This window comes from Mauremys reevesii, linkage group 11, assembly GCF_016161935.1.
Source record: "Mauremys reevesii isolate NIE-2019 linkage group 11, ASM1616193v1, whole genome shotgun sequence".
In the NCBI taxonomy this organism is placed as follows: Eukaryota; Metazoa; Chordata; order Testudines; family Geoemydidae; genus Mauremys; species Mauremys reevesii.
In genome coordinates this window covers 52,065,441-52,084,327 of record NC_052633.1, presented here as the reverse complement: position 1 = coordinate 52,084,327, position 18,887 = coordinate 52,065,441, and the positions used below count along the sequence as shown (strand labels likewise).

The following is an 18,887-nucleotide window of genomic DNA, read 5'->3' as shown; positions in this document are numbered from 1 at the left end:
TTAACCTAATTATTGTTTTGCTGGAATATAAAGCTATCCTGGCAAATGCTGGATGCTTTACAGCAGAACACATAATTAAGGGCCTGATCCTGTAAACTGTGGCTCAAGTGCAGACCAATTGAAATCTGGCTCATTAAAGATTTGGCAGGATTAGGCCATAAGATTTTTATTTTCCCTAAGTGAGTGGATGTGATTTAATACAGGTAGGTTAGCAGAAGTTTGAGTGATGAGCTTTGGCATTTAAAAAAAAATCAAAATCAAAATCAGCCAATACCAGTACTTGTTGTTCTGTTAAGCATAAATAATGTGTTCATCACATTAAGACACAAATACAGTCTTTGCTTCAGTGATCTTCCAATCTAAAAGTTATGGTGGAGGATAATTTAATGAAACTTGCTAATGGAGGTCCTGTATTGTTAAAGGTTCCTTGTGTAGCATCTTCAGTCCCAACATACAGGGTACCTCTGTCTGTGTCCTGCATCATCCAGCAATTCCAGTTGTGAGACTTTCCTGAGCAAGGAATAATAGTCAAGCTAAAATGTGTAGTGTTCTGAGAGAGAGAGGCATCTAAGACCAGCATCTTCTATGCATGTTTTAAGTGGTTCCATTATGAGGATCACAGAGCAAAGGACTTTATCAGAAGTGATTTTTATTTTGGTACATCCTTTGATATGACAAATAACTTAATTCTTTTATTCTAGGGGATCTTCTAGCTATAAACATAGCGGGTATTGGAATAGATGAGTTTTACTCCTAGTAGCATTTGTTTAACTACTTTTGTGTTTCATATTATTCACATCTAGTGCAATTTCATATTATTCATATATTCACATCTAGTGCAATTTCCAAGTGAATCCCACATTTCAGGGGATTTTGAGATTTAAAAAGATTTCAAGACTAAAAAGAATTTGAATTACATATACATTTTGTCTATTATACCAAATACCAAGAATAAGAATGTTTTCAAAACCTTTCCTTAAAGAAAATAAGAGGGTTTAGAACAACAGAGCATTGGAAGTTAAACTGCATAATGTTGAAGGAAAGCCCCTAACAATTTCCCTGTGAAGGAATCCGGTTAGGTGGTTAATAATCACAAATGAACCAGGCTTTCTACTTCATTAGTTATAGGAAATAAGGGATTCAGTGTGTGGAACAGATGCATAACTGCTTGAGAGAAATTAGGTGTAGGGTTGAGAAGGAAATTTGAACTGGCTATGTGCAGAGATGCTATATAACACTTTGTACTCGCGAAGCTCTGAAGTATAGGCTTGAGCCCTAATTTATATTCATTCAAGTATGCTGTTAATTTAACACAAATCTGAACCTCTTCAGAAACTAATAGTCATTCAAAAATGAAGGTCAATTGTCACTATGCTAGTTTGGAAGATTGCTTGCAGGGTGAATTGTTAAAATAAAATGAACTTTGCCCACTTTTGTACGCTCTAGGATAAACTGAATTTCAACATTCAGGTTCACAATAGCTTCCCTGCTACCCCTCCTCGAGCACTAGAAAAACACCGACATAAGGGCACTGGCCCTTTAGTTGGAGCCATTTTGTGAGCTCAGAGGGCCAGCCCTACCTCTGTGTGTTGCTGTGGCACCTCTTGACCATCCCCAGAATTTTCTTGTTGGAGAGGGGTTTTGCCATTGATCAATCTTGGGGGGTCTCTAAAGGCAGCTAAGATTGGCTGATGGGACACCACCCTTAAAAGGCAGTTTAGAAGCAGGCCTCTTCCTGTTCCATCTCTGCTATCACAAATATCCTCCTTCCTGCAGAGCTCACTGGTTTTGAGCCAATTTAAAGTGTTGCTTCCTGTTTTTTATCATGCTTTGGGTAATTGCGGGGGTTTTGGTTATCAGCTTGTGTGGGTCCTTTTGGACTTTGAAGCAATTGTGCAGGTTATGTTAAATGGTCACAAAATACCCAAGATATGAGCATGGGTGTTGTGGTTTAATTTACTGATATGTTTTTCATAGGATTGCAACAGAAACAGTTTGTCAGTGTGATGGCTGCCATCTTGGTCAACACACTGGGAATTCAGCTCAGGATCTCCAGAGCCAAAAAACCCTCATGAACTACTACCACTCGAGCTAAAGATCATTGACTAGGGCTGTAACAGATTCATGTCCTCTGCAGATCAAGCACAGGGGGGACTTGTAACACACATTAGTCTGTGGGTTACGTTAGCAGCAGGGATCAGTCCCCTATTAGTGGGGTTAGAATCATTAAGGTGTGATGGTTGGTTCCCTGCCCATTGGAGGTTGGGAAATAGGGTAAATGCCCTTTTCTGCATTAGCCGTTCTTCTGTGCTGATGTAAATTAGATTGACATGAACACCTTAGCCCTTGTGAGGTCAGGCAGGTCCCCATGCAGGAGCTTGCATGAGGCCCACAGGCTTGGGATTCAATGGGTCTGTCAGGACCTTGGGGTTAGGTCTTGAACAATTAGTGTGGTCTGGTTTTAAGTACTGAAATGGGGGGCAAGTGGATGGTGGCCTGAGGTCTTTAGATGTTAGTTTAGTTGTCATTTTAAGTTATGAATCAAGTTGTGTCGTCTTAGTCAGAAAGTATCCATCCTCACTGATACCTGCCATTTGCAATTACTTGTTTGCCCCCAATGCTCTGAAATCTGACTCCCAAGGGATATATAGTGGTGTTGCTAGAGACAATTGCAGAGGACAACAGCCAGTTTAGGATTTACACGTCCCAACTGGGTGAAGAGAATCAGCTGGTGAAATCTGTACTGATGTTAACCAAGTGGATTAACATGTTAACCAATGTTCTAAGCCTAATGTTTTCAGACTGAATCGCATGCATGCAAGTTTTGCATGTATGCTAAATCTGCATTTACACATGCTAGGTGGGTTCTGTAGAATTGACTCCTTTTTTTTTTTGGTGCAAATGCTGTTTGTTCAAATGCATGTTCTGTAAACACAAGATTTGTGCGTGCCACCTAGTCACCAGGATCTGAAATTCTGACCCTTTTTGTCAACTCATGTGTCTTCCCAGAGATAGTCATAGGTAAATGCCAGAGTAGATGTCCCACCATTTACTGTCCAGCATTGACTCTAGTAACATCCCAGTGATTTGACAAATAAGAGGTTGTTTGGCAGGGAAAGTATTGTTTGCAGCAGTCCAAACAAAGCCAGATGCAGCAGGCACTGTGGGGTAGCTCAGAAAGAATAAATAGGGGACGAAGGGAAACTTCTAGTTGGCACACTCAGTTTACACTGGCTTCAAAGCCAGAAGTGATTTCATTGATCGACCAGTCTTGCAAGGGCAAGCTTTGAAATAGTAGGGTTGCTGTATTATTTGTACTGAGTTCTCTTACCTTTCATCAGTGCTGAGCTAGGGAGCAAGAGACTGGTATTAAAGTCCCTTTCATGCTTTGCATAGTGTGTTTTAGTCTCGATACATAGCACATTTAAATTAAAACTGAGAGACTCATAGTTTTCCATCCAGGTTTGTGTCATTTTTGAGTTGGGCGGAAACAAGTCACTTACATGTTGACATCTTTACAGCAGCTCCGGGGGGGAAAAGAAGGCCAGAGGTCTCCATAAAATCTAACTTCATGTTGCCCCGGACAACTAATTACCTGGCAAGGAATGAATCCAAGAACTGTCCAACCAGTATAAAGTAGCCAAAACTTCATGTGATAGCACCTGCACCAGTGTAAACAGCCTGTCAATTCTTATCCACTCTCCATTTTACTTTGCATTGGGGAGGCCCACCTGGGAAAAACAAAGCAAACAGAAGTAACCTCTATGGAATGACAGCCGTAAAGGAGCCATTGGCTGGAAAACGTGAGTAAACCTTCAGCAAAGGAAGCAAGTCATTTTTTAAAATCCTTCCCAGTTCTCTTTTGCATTTAAGAATAAAGCAGCTTAATAAAATGACTAATACATTTTTGAGTGCTACATATATAATAGTAATAATGGATTGCTTGGTCCTGCTGCACTTTTATTTGCCTGTAGCTGTTGTGTTTGAATTCCAAACTATTGCAATGTTGCCCTCCCGTCCAGAGATTTTCATTTTTAGCTGCATTACTGAAATTAATCCTTCACGCCCCTTCCTCCCACCCCCAAATCAATAATAAAACTCCCATTGATTTGAAAGGGGCCAGGATTTCAGCTGTAGACTTCAAAATCACACAAGAACAAAACAGCAACTCTGCAAAGTCCTTAGACCAGTAGAAAACACTTGCTTGCCTACAATGTGGGCCAAGTTTTTGAATGGAGCTCAGCATGTTGGGTGCAGATGTCTTTAGACAACCTGCCTAAAAGTGTCACAATGGGAGCAGTCAGGAGCTAAGCACTTTTGAAATTATGGACTCTTTTTATGTGCCTAAGTAGGAGGACTCTCTTGAGAAATCTGGCCAACTGGGGGCGCTGAACACCTGAAAATTTGGTCACCTCTAGGGAATTCATACATACTTAAGGGAACCTCTGTGTGGTCCACATAAGCGTTAATTTGGAAGCGGCAACTTCGTTCAGAATTACACTAGAAACATTGTTGGTGCCTTTTGGCTAGGGTGACCTGATTTTTCAAAGCAAAAGAGCTAGGACAGTATCTCACAGGGGTTTGAGGTCTGGGTGAGTGCATGGTGGAAAGTCAGTAATTGAGAGGTACAGACTAGGGAGGGTTTTGACAACTTGGAGGGAGAGCCTGGAATCCCTGCTTTCTTCTTGCCTCCTTGTGCAGCTACACATTGTGGCTAGGAATAGCTCTGAAGCAGTCTTCAAAAACTTGAGGGGGCGGGGGAGGGGCTATGTTTAATGTAAAGCTGACCAGAGGGTTTGAATTGCCCTGAATCTGAGAGAGTCACAGCTGGTTAACCTGATTACTGGTGAGAAGAATGGCAGGCTGGCTACACATGACTAGCCTGGCAAGTGGTGGCATCTGAATTTCATATCCACTTACTCAGCTTGCTGTCAATTTTGTTGGCTTGGCTGGTGGTTCCTGCAGGCTGCCAGAGTCTACAGGGGGTTACAATGCCTGGCGCACAATTTTTTTTTTTTGAGGGGCTCTGAAAACCAGGACACTGACAGTTTTTATTGACATATTGGAGTAAAACTTGGGAAACTTAGGCTTAATCAATTTTTGCCTTTATTTATACAATTTCAGAGAGAATTATTGCCACTTATAATGTCTGGACATACATTTATGCCAGACAAATAGTAACAGGCCAGACAGAATTGGTAAATAGGCCCAAAGTTACCACATTCTGGGGAATCATTGCCTTCTCTGACCTGGGTCTTTTCTTTCCTTCAATTTCTGGTCCGGTGTTTCTCAAGTTTGGTCTCTTATACATTTCTATATTATAGATTACTTAACCTTTATCCAACTGGCTTTTAACACACCATCCCTTTGGGTTTGTGATAACTTGTACATTATGCATGTACAAGTTTCAATTACTCAACTTCTGCATTTTTTTTTCTGCTGGTTTTGCAATTCCAGTGCCATATTATTTTTTGTCACCCTGCCCTGGGTCTTCCTAGAAAAAGATTTTTGTTGTTGTTGCAGGTTTGAATAATTTTATCTCAAAACTTCCAGCTCTGTAACCTTTGTTCTGTCAGCAATAACTACATTTTAAGCAGCTCAGCAATATATATCAACGAATAGGCAAAAGCACACACTTGCCAGCAAGGCATTGGCCTAAGTGTCTCCTTACCTGTCCTCACACATCATTAAAATATAACAAAGCATTTAATTTTACCATTTAGCAATCCTTCATTTTTATTTTTCAATGTTATAGGTCAGTTTATGTTAGCCTCTTAATATATTTGGGGAGGGGAGTTTGGAGAGCACACTATGATTCTGTAACAAAGATAAAAACTGTTGACATTTAACATGCGCTTTTCATTCAAAGTCCAGTTTTGTTTGTGAATCATTATCAAGAAACATAATCAGAAATTTTCCTGCAATTTTCCTGTCTCAATTTTAGGGCCTTGATAAAGTTGCTTTTAATGGTACCCCAACAGATACATTTTCCTATTTCAGGGTATGATCCGTGCTGAGAGTTCTTAAGATTTAATGCTTCTAACTTGTTCCTTCTGAGTCTATTGATACCCTACTTGAGAGTTTTAATGATGGAATTTGGTGGAAGCTCAGAGGCATTTGTCTCTCAGGGCATGGCTACCCTTGCAGATGCAGAGCGCTTTGAGTTAAATCAGCCTTCGCAGAGTGCAATAGGGAAAGCGCTGCAATCTGTCCACACCGACAGCTTCAAGCGCATTGGCGTGGCCACATTTGCCGCACTTGCAGCGGCATTGGGAGTGGTGCATTATGGGCAGCTATCTCAGCATGCAAGTGACTGCAATGTGCTTTTCAAATGGGAGGTGGGGGGTGACAGGGAGTGGGGGAGAGAGAGTGGGGTTTTGGGGGGCTGAGAGCATGTCATTGTGCTTTCTTGTAAGTTCAGACAGCAGCAGACACTCCCCCCACCTCTCTCTCTCACTCACAGCATTCCACAGTAATGGTTGCTTTGTCTCGGGGCAGATAAGCAACCGGCTGTCAGAAACGGAGCTTTCAAAGGGCATATCCGCATTCCTACAGTGAGTTCAAAACAAAGACAAGAGTGGCCACTTGACTTAAGTGGATTATGGGACGTTTCTGGAGGCTGATCACAGTGCAGTAATGCTCCAGTGGGGGCGCAGCAAACGTTATTCCTCTCACCAAGGTGGAGTACCAGCAGCGCTGTAGCCGTGGAGTCAGAGCACTCTACGTACCTTGCCAGTGTGGACGGGGAGTGAGCTAGTGCGCCCGGGGCTCCTTTATTGTGCTGTAACTCGCAAGTGTAGCCAAGCCCTTAATGTGTGGTTTAACCAAAGTTTTTTTAAAACTTTCCTCCAGACTCAATTACAATTGTTTAAGACACAATACTTCCTCAATAGTAAGTGGAAAAGATGACTTATGTAATATATTGGTCTTGACTTAATTACTTTTACATAGATATAAAAACATTTTTTGGCTGTGTGAATATTTAAGTAAGTGCCAGTGTGGAAGTTGATTGATTAAATTGCAGAGGGATATTTTGAAAGTAGTCATCAACCTGGCTAGATCCATACTGGAATTCATTCAGTAGGTTGCATGTTAGAACTGATGTAAACCCACATTAAAGAGGTTATGTAACTGAAAGATACATTTTAATCTGTACAATTCACTGCCAGATCTGAGGAAATGAACTCTAAGTGTAGAAATAAGGAAAGAGACTGGGTCTAACTAACAGAATGCTCTTTTAACTAGTTAAATCCATGTTTGCAACCTTGTTTGTGGTTAACCACTTCTAGATGATGTCATGAGCCTTCTTTTATTGGTACTGTTAAAATGCAATGGAGCAATAATAAAATTCACAATTAGATTTACTTTCTCTGTGTTTTTTTTATGACTGTTCCTGGCTTTGAGAGTGGTGGGTTTTGTTTGTTTTTTGTTTTTTGTTGTTGTATTTTTGCAGTGAATTTAATCAGCATATTAAATGTTTGTAATCTGTTGTGGTTGAACAATAATAGGAAGAGTTACTTAATGGTTTGCTTGTAGTAATCCTACAGTATATGCCGGTTTGTCCTGCTACTTCTCTGTTTCAGAGGCTTCTACTGTAGATGGAGTGTTATGTGATTTACCATATTAGAAAAATTACTATCTGGTCATATGCAAGATATGACATGAAGCCTCGCAGAAATCCTTTTAAACAAATATGACTGAAAATGGCCACAGCCTTTGGGTTGTCTTGGCTACAGCTGTGCCTAATGAAACCTGACTTTTTGTTTCTTTGCTATCATGGATGAAGTTTATAGAAAGTACTTAAGTGCAACAGTGACCTCGACCTTTGCACAGCAGTTAGTGGTTACAATTGAAGATGTGGCTTATCAGTTAAGTGATAGTTGATGTAGAGCTTTTGGGTTATGCTGGTTGGGTCCCCTTGGTTGCTAATAGTCACATTTATGGTACAGCGATTGCAGTACATGTATTTTCAACCATAAGGGTAAATGTACTACCCAGCATTCAGCCAAAGTAGTCTGATCCGGTAGACAGATGCCTGGGTTACGTTCCCTCAGACTATGCCATGCCTGCAGAGGTTAATTCAGCTCAATGGCTGAAATAGCCTCCTTCAGCTTTTACTCAGTCCACACACGTGGGGAGAATGAGACTATCAGTGCAGTAGTGGGTCCTCCATCTTCATCCCTCCCCTTGCCAATCTGTGTCCTGGCCCCTCCTCCCCTGCACCTTCCATGCAGAGTTCGTTCACTGGGCTGGGCTCTGTGCAGGACTTGCACATCCCTTATTTGCCACCACATTACCACTTTCTCTCATACAGTGACGTGCACTGATTCCACTGCCAGCTAATGGCAGTTGCGTTGGGACTAATGGCAGTTATCCCCTCATTTCTGTTTTAAAGGTGTCAGCCGGAATCTGGGTTGTTTAATGACATTAAGGGATGTCATTAATGACCCTGCAATGGGTTTGAGCATCCAAAACGATTGACTTCACTTGGAGAAGAGAGTGCTCATCATCTTGCAGTATTGGGTCCTCAGTACAGCTCTTTGGCTCCCGGGTGGTCCACTGGCACAGCTACATTCTCCAATCAAGCTGGGGTGGAGTGTGTGTTTTTTTTTGTTTGTTTTTTTGGGGGGGCATGTAGCGGCATTGCCCATTCCCCCAAAAACTGCATCTTTCCTTTCCACCCCCCTCCTGACCCTGGCCCTTCAGCGCAGCTCTAGGGCACATGTCCCCATCCCCTTGCCCTTCCTGACAGAGCCTACCTGAGGGAAAGCATATGGGTCTGCACTCAAGGGCTGCAGTAAACAGGGGGCTGAAAAATTGAAGATGAGATCAGGTTGAGCTTCACTAACATATGTCCCCATCTGGAAAAACTGTGCAAAGAGAAGCAGGCACATCCATCCCATTAAGAAGACTCCGGGGCTGTAAGTTATTTTGTTTTTATTTACAATTTTTGATACTTTTCTAATTAGTAAAGAGTAGGGTTGAGTCTTTACTTAAACAGCACAGACATTCAGATTTTACACTATAAAAAATTGAAAACACAGTATAGTGTTCATAGTTGGACAAATATTTTGTTTTAAAATCAACTAATAGTGTGGGTTTTTTTTAAACAATTTTGTTAGCGCTGTGTTGCTTATTAATCTGTTTTATACAAAATTGTGTTTTTCCTGTTTGAACACCACATTTTGCTCTCAACGTTTTTTTAAAGTGTAGTTTTACTAAAACTGTTTGGTTTCAAAGATCTTGAAGCATTTCTTTGAGTGCATATTGCTAGGGATTTCTATCATTACAATTGTTTACATTAAAATGAAAAGGAAACGTGCATTGTTTGTTTACAGTGACATTTATATGTAGGTAATAATGCAGATTAATAGTTTTCCTCAAGAAGTGTTAATAGTGGGCTGCAGTGCTTATTGCAGTTGCACAGGTGGGCCTTGGGGGAAGAGAGTTTGGGAACTCCTGCCCTAACATACCATATTTTGTGCCAGAATTGACATGCCAAGGAAGATTTCCAAGTGGAGTGTTGGCATGTATTAGACAGCAGCAGTAGTGACAATAAAGGTGTGAAGCTAAGATTGCCTTCTGCAAGGGCAGCTCATCCAAGGGCTAGGGAAAAACATAAACTGAACAATAAAATTACAGGGAAAGCTTCATGTTTACTTTACTCATTTTACTACTGCAAGAAAAAAATGTAATATACTCACAATGTAAACAGATGTGTTTTACATGTAAATATAGTTTGTGTCCTTTGAAGAGGTAGCTAAGAGACATGGGAGTCCTCTGAGAGGCTCAGGTAATAGCTATAATCCTTGTCAAGTGGTCATTCTCATCTAGCAAAATCTTCTTAGTATAGTTGAACAAACATTCACCAGTAAAGCTTGTTTTTTCTGTACCACGGATGCAGTTGTTAAACAGCTTCTTCCAAACCCACTTTGGGATGGAGTTCAATCATTAATCTCAATACAATAGTGTTGGCTTCTAACAGTATCTGGTTTAAATTAGATGAAATTTATTACATTAAACCCTTCGTAGTCATTTAGGGATTTTTCCAGCCACAAAGAGTACCATGTATTTTTTTGACAATCTGCTATAGCTGTGGCCTAATTACAGTTCTGCTCTGGACACAGATAAGTTTGCCATCCTTTTTGTCCCATGGAAGAAAAAATATTCAGGGGTTTTATGTACCTCCATCCTAGCTACTCTGCAAATTTCAGGACTGGTGGCAGTTTTGGTGGTGATGTACATGTATTTAAATCTCCCCTGAAATCTGAGGCTGATGTAATCAGCTTTACAATAAGAATGGTTCAAATAAAGAACTTTGTTGTAACTCTTTCCCAGCCTGGATGCCTTTGCCATGAAAGGGTTAATAATGACTTAGTAGTAGGTTGTGCATGGATGCACTTTCACATCCTGAATGTTGACAAATCACCCAAATATCTTTCTCTGCTGGACATATTGACCTGTCATTGCAATGATCAGTGATTCAGAAAACTTCCTGAATTTTTAACCCAGGTTTTAACAGAAGTGGCTTTGGCTGCATATGTGTTTCCTGCAGTATAATAGCCAATAATGTAGCCGACATGCAAGGGCAGTTCCTGGAGGCTGCAGCTATACTGGTATACTAAACACTTAATAAAAAGCACATATATCTTTTTCTTCACCTCAGAAATATGTGCCACAAAACCTATTAATGTGTTTTTTCTACATTTTGATCTCACTAGTGTGCAACAATTCAAGAAAAAGTAAAGCTTAAGATCACATTTCAGAGCATGACTTGGGGGTCTTGAATAATTACTACCATGTCAAAACTACAACTTATTGTTACTTCCATGATCCTTACAGCATTACTCGCATGCTTCTGGCTGGTTTCTCTCTCTGTGTATGTACGTGCATAAGTAGATATATGTACATATCATCCAAAACATTTTGGCTCTGATTCAAGCTGATGATAAACATAGATGCCCCTCAGAAAATCGAGTTCAATCTTGTAATACACTTCAGTTTTTTTCTGAGGTCCATATTTTAGCTTAAATTTGTAGTGGAATTCCATATATTGGGAGTGATGTTCATAGAGTACAGGCAATATACGAGCCTAAGGAAATCTATCCAAACTTTAATTTGGATTAAATTAAACTGCTGGCACAATTAATTTCTGTTGCTGTCTCTCTTGGCCAGACAATAGCTGGACATAACAATAGCTGGACATAACCATAGTATTTATAATTCTCTGTATTGGATTTGGTTCAAGATTGAGGCTACAGAAGCCTCAATTGTTTGCAATGTGTGTATTTCAGTAAAACCATCTGTTGTGCAATTCCAAAGATACTTTGTGCAAAGAAAATGATGCTGTCCCATCAGAGTATGATCTTGAAAATAATTTTAAGATCTAACTGAGTTGTAGTGTCTTTGCTAGGACAGAATAATTTGGTTTTGGTTTAGGTTTAATGAAGCTCTAATTGTTCAGAAATGTAAGGATGTGCCATAGAAAAGTCCCAAAGTCCATGCTTTCCATGTGCATGCGTGCACAGCTGTCCCAGGTGCGTGCAATGCTAAGTGTTTCCTGACAGGTGGCTGACAAGTACGGCTGGACCCCTTTGCAGCCTTAGTACTATTTGTAGTCGAGTATTGTCAAATGCCTACGTGACCTTACAGGAGTCAGTGATGAAGTACTATAATGGCTCCAATTGTTCTTCTCTAGCAGAACTCCCTGAGTGGTGATGAGTAATTGGTTCTCCCCTTCTGGGGTCCCAGAGGGATCATATCAGGGCCAGTGCTTCCATTTAGGCGACCTAGGCAGTTGCCTAGGGCACCAGGATTTGGGGGGGGCGGCAGGCGGCTCCGATGGACCTCCCGCAGGCGTGCCTGCGGAGGGTCCGCTGGTCCCACAGCTCCGGTGGAGCATCCGCAGGCACGCCTGCGGCAGGTCCACCGGAGCCCCGGGACCAGCGGACCCTCCACAGGAATGCCTGCGGCAGGTCCACCGGAGCCGCGGGACCGGCGGCGAAATGGGTAGAGCCGGCCCTGCGCCTAGGGCGCCAAAAACCCTGGCGCCGCTCCTGGATCATATGATCACTGCTTCTCTTCAATATCTACATGAAACCATTGGGAGAGATAGTGAGATGCCATGGACTTGGCTGCCAGTACTGGGTCAATGACGCTCAACTCTGTATCTCATTCTCAGCTGATGCAACCAGGGGCGGCTCTAGAAAATAGGCTGCCCCAGGCAGCGCGGTGTGCTGCGCCGCCCTTCCTCGGTCCCGCGGCGGGTCTCCTCTTCCCGCGGCTCCGGTGGAGCTCCCGCGGCAGGTCCACCGGAGCCCCGGGACGAGCGGACCTGCCGCAGGCATGACTGCGGGAGCTCCACCGGGTCCGGCGGCTCCGCTTGAGCTGCCGCAGTCATGCCTGCGGGAGGTCCAGCCGAGCCGCGGGACGAGCGCCTCCTCCGCAGTCATGCCTGCGGCAGGTCCGGTCGTCCGCGGCTCCGGTGGACCTCCCGCAGGCATGACTGCGGCAGGTCCACCGGCCCAGCCTGCCGCCCCCTAGATTTGGCTGCCCTAGGCAACAGCTTGGTTTGTTGGTGCCTAGAGCCGCCCCTGGATGCAACCACTGCTACTGCTAAAATGTCAGAATGCCTACAAGATATTGGCTCTTGGGTGAGGAGTAGCTGTCTCAAGCTGAATCCAGGCAAAACTGAAGTTATGGCTCAGATCACTGTGATCATATCAGGCTTGTGTTCAAGTCTTTCCACTGGCTCCCAGACCTCCTCCCAAAGCCAGTTTAAGACCTTGGTCCTAATTTTTAAAGCAGTTAATGGATCAAGCCCCAGCTACAACCAAGACTGAATTTTGATTTATGGACCACCATGATGGTTGTTCTCCTTTAGGAAATGCATATTTCAAAGCCCAGCACAAAGCATGTGAGAGCTGGGGTCAAAGCATCCTCTCTTGAGGACATCCAGCTATGGAGCAATCTTCCACAGGAGACCAAGCAAATCAAGAGTATGACTATCTTTAGGAAATATCGGAAAGCCTTCCTCTTTGAGAAGAAATTGCTACCGTTTAAGTGATGCTCACAATTAAAATACTCCTTTTATTTCCAACCCCCTGCCAAGTATCTCACAAAAAACCAAAAAAACAAAACCCTACCCGCAAACAAAGCTTTGACCCTATAAAGGGAGGAGGGTCAGTGACTCCACAAAATCCCCTAGTAACGTTGCTATTGTTGTTGATTTTATGTGGGAGACTATGGTGACGGGCAGCAGTATAAAACCCTAATATAGAGCACAATCAATTTCAGTTGACTTCCATTGGAGTTAAGGATGCACAGTTTCTCACAGGGTTTCTACCCTTTAAAACACATGGGCTATGGAAAATATTTAGGGTTTTTTTAGAAAGCAATTGTGTTTATCTTTAAAAAATCACATAGTATCTTCAAGTGAGCTCCACTGGTCTTTTTTCAAAGTATGGTTTTCAGGGATGTTACAGGAGAAACATGAAGTTTGAAAGACAACTATTAAAGATATTTTACCCTTCAGTATATACTGGAGTGCAATATTACGGTCTGAATGAACGTTAGGCACTTTTCTGTAGCTTGTGAGATTTCTGAATAATGTCTTGTGCATTCACTCTGGACATGGGGCAAACAGAGTCATTGTAATCTTATTTTTAGTGTGAAAATAAGGTACCAATAAGACAATTGGCATTTTTCTTCCTGGTTTGTTTCAACTTTAATATCTTGGGCTTATTCTAGAAAAATAAATTCTTGTGGTAGCCTTAAAAGATGGTATCAAGACAATGGAAGAGTACAAGACACTGTTGTAGAAAGAGAGGTCAATGATGATGCATACTATTATATTTTGTGCTTGAAAAGCAAGAAAAATGGAACCCAAAATAAACAGAGTATAACTTTTTAAAGAAATAGTCACAGACTGCAGAATGATGAGGTACCAGGAGTAAAAGTGATGTATCCCCTGCACCTTTCCACACACTGCATCCTTGAGAGGAGAAATTGCTTTGTAAATGCAGAAGACCTAAAAAGTTAGCCTTATTCTAACATGGGACTGTCAGCAGGCCTCAAATGAAGCTTTTGGGAACGACAAAAACTTTAAAAGCTCACTTTTATCACAACACAGAGGTTCATACAGGGCTGCTTAGAGGGTTAATCTGTAATGACTGACACAAACAGAGAGACTGGTTGTACACTGTAGACCAGAAATCCAAAACCCTTTTACCAGTCCTGGCTTCTGTTTTTTCCAGTCTTAATTTATAGATATTTCCTGAACATTAGCAGCCGCCGTATTAGCACGGACAAGGTCTATCTATTCCAATATCCTGTCTCCAACAACGGTCAGTACCAAATGCTTCAGAGGAGTTTTCTGACTTTTTGGGATAATGCTTCTAATAGTGCTGTACTGTCTAATGAGAAATTCTACATAATATTACCCTGAATCAGCAGGAATCATGGTTCTTATAGCAGTCACCTGCTCTAACCATGTAGCGGCACTGCCTTCCCTATCTTTGAAAAAACAATGACGCCAAAGTAAAGGGGCTGCCTGTATCTTTTTAAATATTATGATAGGTTTCAAGGAAGCTGTACGACTCTTGTGATGTAATATGATTAAATCTGTTGCAAGAATTATGGTCTGGAGCAATTTATTGTTTTTTACATTATGGAGTCTCTATGACTGAAGTACTTTATGAATGCCTGAATTTAATTTAATGAATAAGAGTTGTGTGCTTGAGCATCATGTTATATCTATCTCTGACATTAGGGCAGTATTTCCCTGACACCATTTGCTTCAAGCTCTTGTGGGAAAGTCTTTCTTTTGTAATGTTCTTTTAATCATGACATACGTTTTTTGTTTCTGGACTTTACACATTAACTTTGAACTTCAGAAGGATGTGAGAGGCATAGACTTCTATTACATGGTTTGGCTCTCAGCCCGCAGAAACTAGCAACAGCCACCTTCATTTCATTAAAAACAAAATTTGAAGAATTTTAGGGTCATAACCATCAATCTATCAGCACAATTTTCTCAAGGAGGCATGCAATGCTCAAAAAATAAAATATAAGGAAGGAAAATTGCTGAATGAGGTAGGTCATTTTAGGAGATTTTTGATGAAAGCATTGAAGCTTTCTGTTTAAGTTTCTGTAATGTAGTCAACAAAGCATGAGATGTGCAAACTGTTTTGAAAAGGCTGAGCAGTACTGTGTATTGCTGGATCTTGTTTTAACTTTGGTAATACACATTTTATAGAAAAGCTGTTGGTACTCTACCCATGAAGATATTGTCTTCCTACTTGAAGAACTGCCACTCAGGAGATTTGATTTTTATTATATGCTCCTCATCCCTTTGAAATACAACACTTCAATTAGCCCCAGTACAATTTAAAATAGAAGGCTGGTTTCATACTTGTCTACCACACCAAATAGCCTAACTTTTAGTAAATTAACTGTAACTTCTCTTAGAAAATACCCATAGCATTGTGTCTAGCTCAATGCATAGTATTGTTAAAAAATCAGAGTGGTCTGAATGTCTCAAGAATGGGATAGACAATAATACTGAAAATTAAATTTGTTCAGAAAAATGTTGACAAAAACAAAGTTTTAATGGAAATCAAATGTTGTGAACATTTTCACTCTCCCCAAACACTCCTTATTTTTGATCCCCTCCACTGAAAATATTATAGTCCTTTTATATAAATTGATGGCTCACTCTTACCTGGAATATTATGTGCCGAGACCCTGACCCCTTCTCAAAATTAGATATGGAGGATATTGAAAATGTCCAGAGATGGGTGACAAAAATTATTAGAGCCATGTAGAGACTTCTGTATGAGGAGAGATTGAGAAGACCGAGATACTTTATTTGAGAGGAGAGATGAGGAGAACACAAAATATGGAATGGTAGAGAAGAGGTAAATCAGATGCTCCTGTTTACCTTTTCTCATAAAACAAAAATAAGGGAATAGAATAAAACTGAAAGACAATATATTTAAAGATGATAAAAGGAAATTTTTTACACCATAAGTCTGCAAAACTGCTTGCCACCACATATCATAAGATCTTATGTAAATAATTGGATGATCCACACTTACAATGAATCCACAATTATTTCTTATAGGACAAAGTTATCAAGGATGTGAGCCCTTATGCCTCAGATCCCTTCTGGCCTAGGAATCGCTGAATCTATACTCAAATCACTAACTGATACGGACTAGGTCAAGAAACTCCCTTTATGGGTAAGGTATTCCACTGTGGTGTTTCTTGCACCTTCCTCTGAAGCATTTGGGATTAGCCACGGTTGGAGACAAGAGACCAGACTAGGTACACCACTAGCCTATGTTTATAAGGCACCTGTGATAGCAGTAATGTGTCATGTATGCACAGACTGTTTATGGGGATGATTTTGAATTCTTATTCCCTGTGTAAACATTTCTTCAGGACTATTTATATCCCTTGGAAAAGAATCCATGGCATTTTCTGTGTTCAGTTTCCACTGCATGTTCCTAACATCCATTTTCTTCCGGGAGGAAATCTAAATACCTTTTTGTTGCTGCCCTTTGTAGCTTGATTTCTGTAACTGAATAATGTTCAGCACAGTCCATATGCTGCTGGCTGCTAAACTGTCGTGTTGATGAGAGATGCCTCTTGTTACCAAGTTCTCCATGACCTTTACAGGCCTCATACAGGGACAACTTTGCAAGTATTTTGTATGCTTGCCATATTATTTGCAAATCCACTCTTCCTCAATGCCCCAAGCCTAAAATTTCTATTATTGTGGATTTAGGGGAGTAAAAGGGGCGACTATAATAATTTTATGATGTATCTTTTTTTTTTAAATAAGGTGAAAAATTGATTTGTTTGAAAGGCCTCCCTGTCAGGGGCTAGTTTAAAACATGATATTAAATTGCTTATTTACTAGAGAGTAACATCTGGAGCTGTGCAGTCCATTTGCAATCAAACTCATTTTATTACAAAAAGTCTAGTCAGTTTCACAGAAAGCTTTGCCAAGGATGAACAGGTCATGGGACTCAGAGGAAGGGATGAGCTTGTAGTTTTGCACAACACTGGAACTTAGGAGATCTAGTTCTATTTGTAGCTCTGCAGGCAATTCTAGTGTGACTTCATATGGGATAAACGATGACTTATTTAAGGACTTGCTTAAAATGGGGCTGTGCAGATAATGCACATTTGTCATTTTAAAAAAATCCATTGTCTCATTTAATGCATGTTTTGCCACGTTTTTTTCCCCTGCTGGGACTTATTGTGCTGTGATTCTGTGTGTCAAGTTGAAGATTGCTACTAATATTGGACAGTAGGAAGAGTTGTAGCATCTGTTGCTAATAGCGCTATTAACTTGTAATGCTCAAAGTCGAAAGAAGGCTACATTCTAGTCACACTGCTATCAGCTAATTGTTGTAGTGCCACCAAATTGTATTGGTAGAACTGTGGCTAGCCACCAATGATGCATGTAATAATGGTGTGAGCTGTTGCTAGAGCTTGTGAGAATGCATTCACTGTTTCTTTAAATCTACATCAGGAGGTCAGGTAGGGAAAGTTTTAGGTAGTAGCTGGACAGTGAAGAAGAGAGGGGAAGAGTAGCTTCTTGGGCTAATGCTGTTTCCTTATTCTAACATTGTTCAGTGTTAGAAGTGGCTATTTCTGTACTGCTTTGCCAGTGTCACATGACAGTGCTGATCAATGCTTAGCTTCCTTTCCCTGATTTCAGGGAGCTGAATGCTGATCAAACTAATGCTCTCTTCTGCTTGCCATTAGATCAGGAGAACGGAACCCTCTGGCCATCTCTCTTCCCTCATCATGTGGCGCTACGAAATACCTAACATTTGTTTGAGGAAGCAAGACTAAGGAAAATCCATGCTTGGAGATGGTTTGGAAGACATAGTAGGAGCTAAAATTAAAGTTACGGAGAAAGTGTGGTGACTGGCCCTGGAAAGGGGAAGAAAAGGAGGAGGGCTTTCCAGTTACAACAGGGTGACAGAAGGAGTAGGGGAGGGGAGAAGTTGTGTGCAGGGCTGGTGATCCACACGTATAATATGCAATTGTAAAATATATTGGCTGCATAGTAAGTAGTTCCTGTCTGTTCTGTGAAATGAAATTTACCTTGAGAACAGTAAATTACTTCTTCATTTCTGTATTTTGTTCTTCATCCCAAGGTCACGCATGAGTGCTGCAGAAGATCTGTTGTGTGAAAACAGCTCTAATGCCAGCCACCTGCCGTAAAGCCTGCTCCCTGTTTGTAAATGATCACTTTCACCTTGTGAAGTGCATCTTTTATTTAATGAATAATTCATCTTTTATTGAAATACACAGTTGAATCCCTAATAGATGTTCTGGGGTATGAATAGTTGGACTGTTTGCTGAGTGAAAAGACAGATTTATCCTGAAACCTACTTATAGTATTTAGCCCTCAAAGTTAACTGGCTCACTGAATCCTTCCTGTGTCCACTATTAGGACTTTCTTGTTCTGGAAGTTGATTTTGTATCTATATTAATTTCTAAATATTTTGTAGATGTTCATGCTTCTATCACTCCTGTATAATTTCTTATTACTTTTGCCAGATAATCTGATACAAGGTTAATTAACATAGCCTTTGAATTATTATTCTCTTCTCTCAAACTGAAGGCTGTTGCAGAAAGCAAAATGCAGAAATTTTTCCCTTGGGGTTACTTGAACTGCAAAAACATTCTTAAATTTCTTAACACAACTTACTGAAAGGTTAGTTATTACAAAGCTGTGTGCTGGTGCTGCTGCTGTTGTATGTAATTGATCCAGTCCTTCATCTTACCAATATACAGAAATTGAGAGCCCACTTATTTTACAGCGTGAATGGTTTTTGTATCACATCTTAAAAAGTGACGTTCTG

At 40.9% G+C, this 18,887-nt stretch overlaps 1 protein-coding gene across 7 annotated transcripts in view; it reads left to right on the top strand.

Moving 5' to 3' along the window:
- The window catches only part of LYPD6B (LY6/PLAUR domain containing 6B), a 178,340-nt gene that overhangs the window by 26,428 nt on the left and 133,025 nt on the right, over positions 1-18,887 (top strand). For 6 of the 7 annotated variants that reach the window (XR_005586145.1, XR_005586146.1, XR_005586143.1 and 3 more), the window contains exons 2-3: positions 3,525-3,803; positions 16,124-16,241. The exons of the other annotated variant lie outside the window; for it this stretch is intronic. The gene's annotated coding sequence lies outside the window, so the exon portion shown is untranslated. The remainder of the gene's footprint in view (positions 1-3,524; positions 3,804-16,123; positions 16,242-18,887) is intronic. 7 annotated transcript variants of the gene reach the window in all.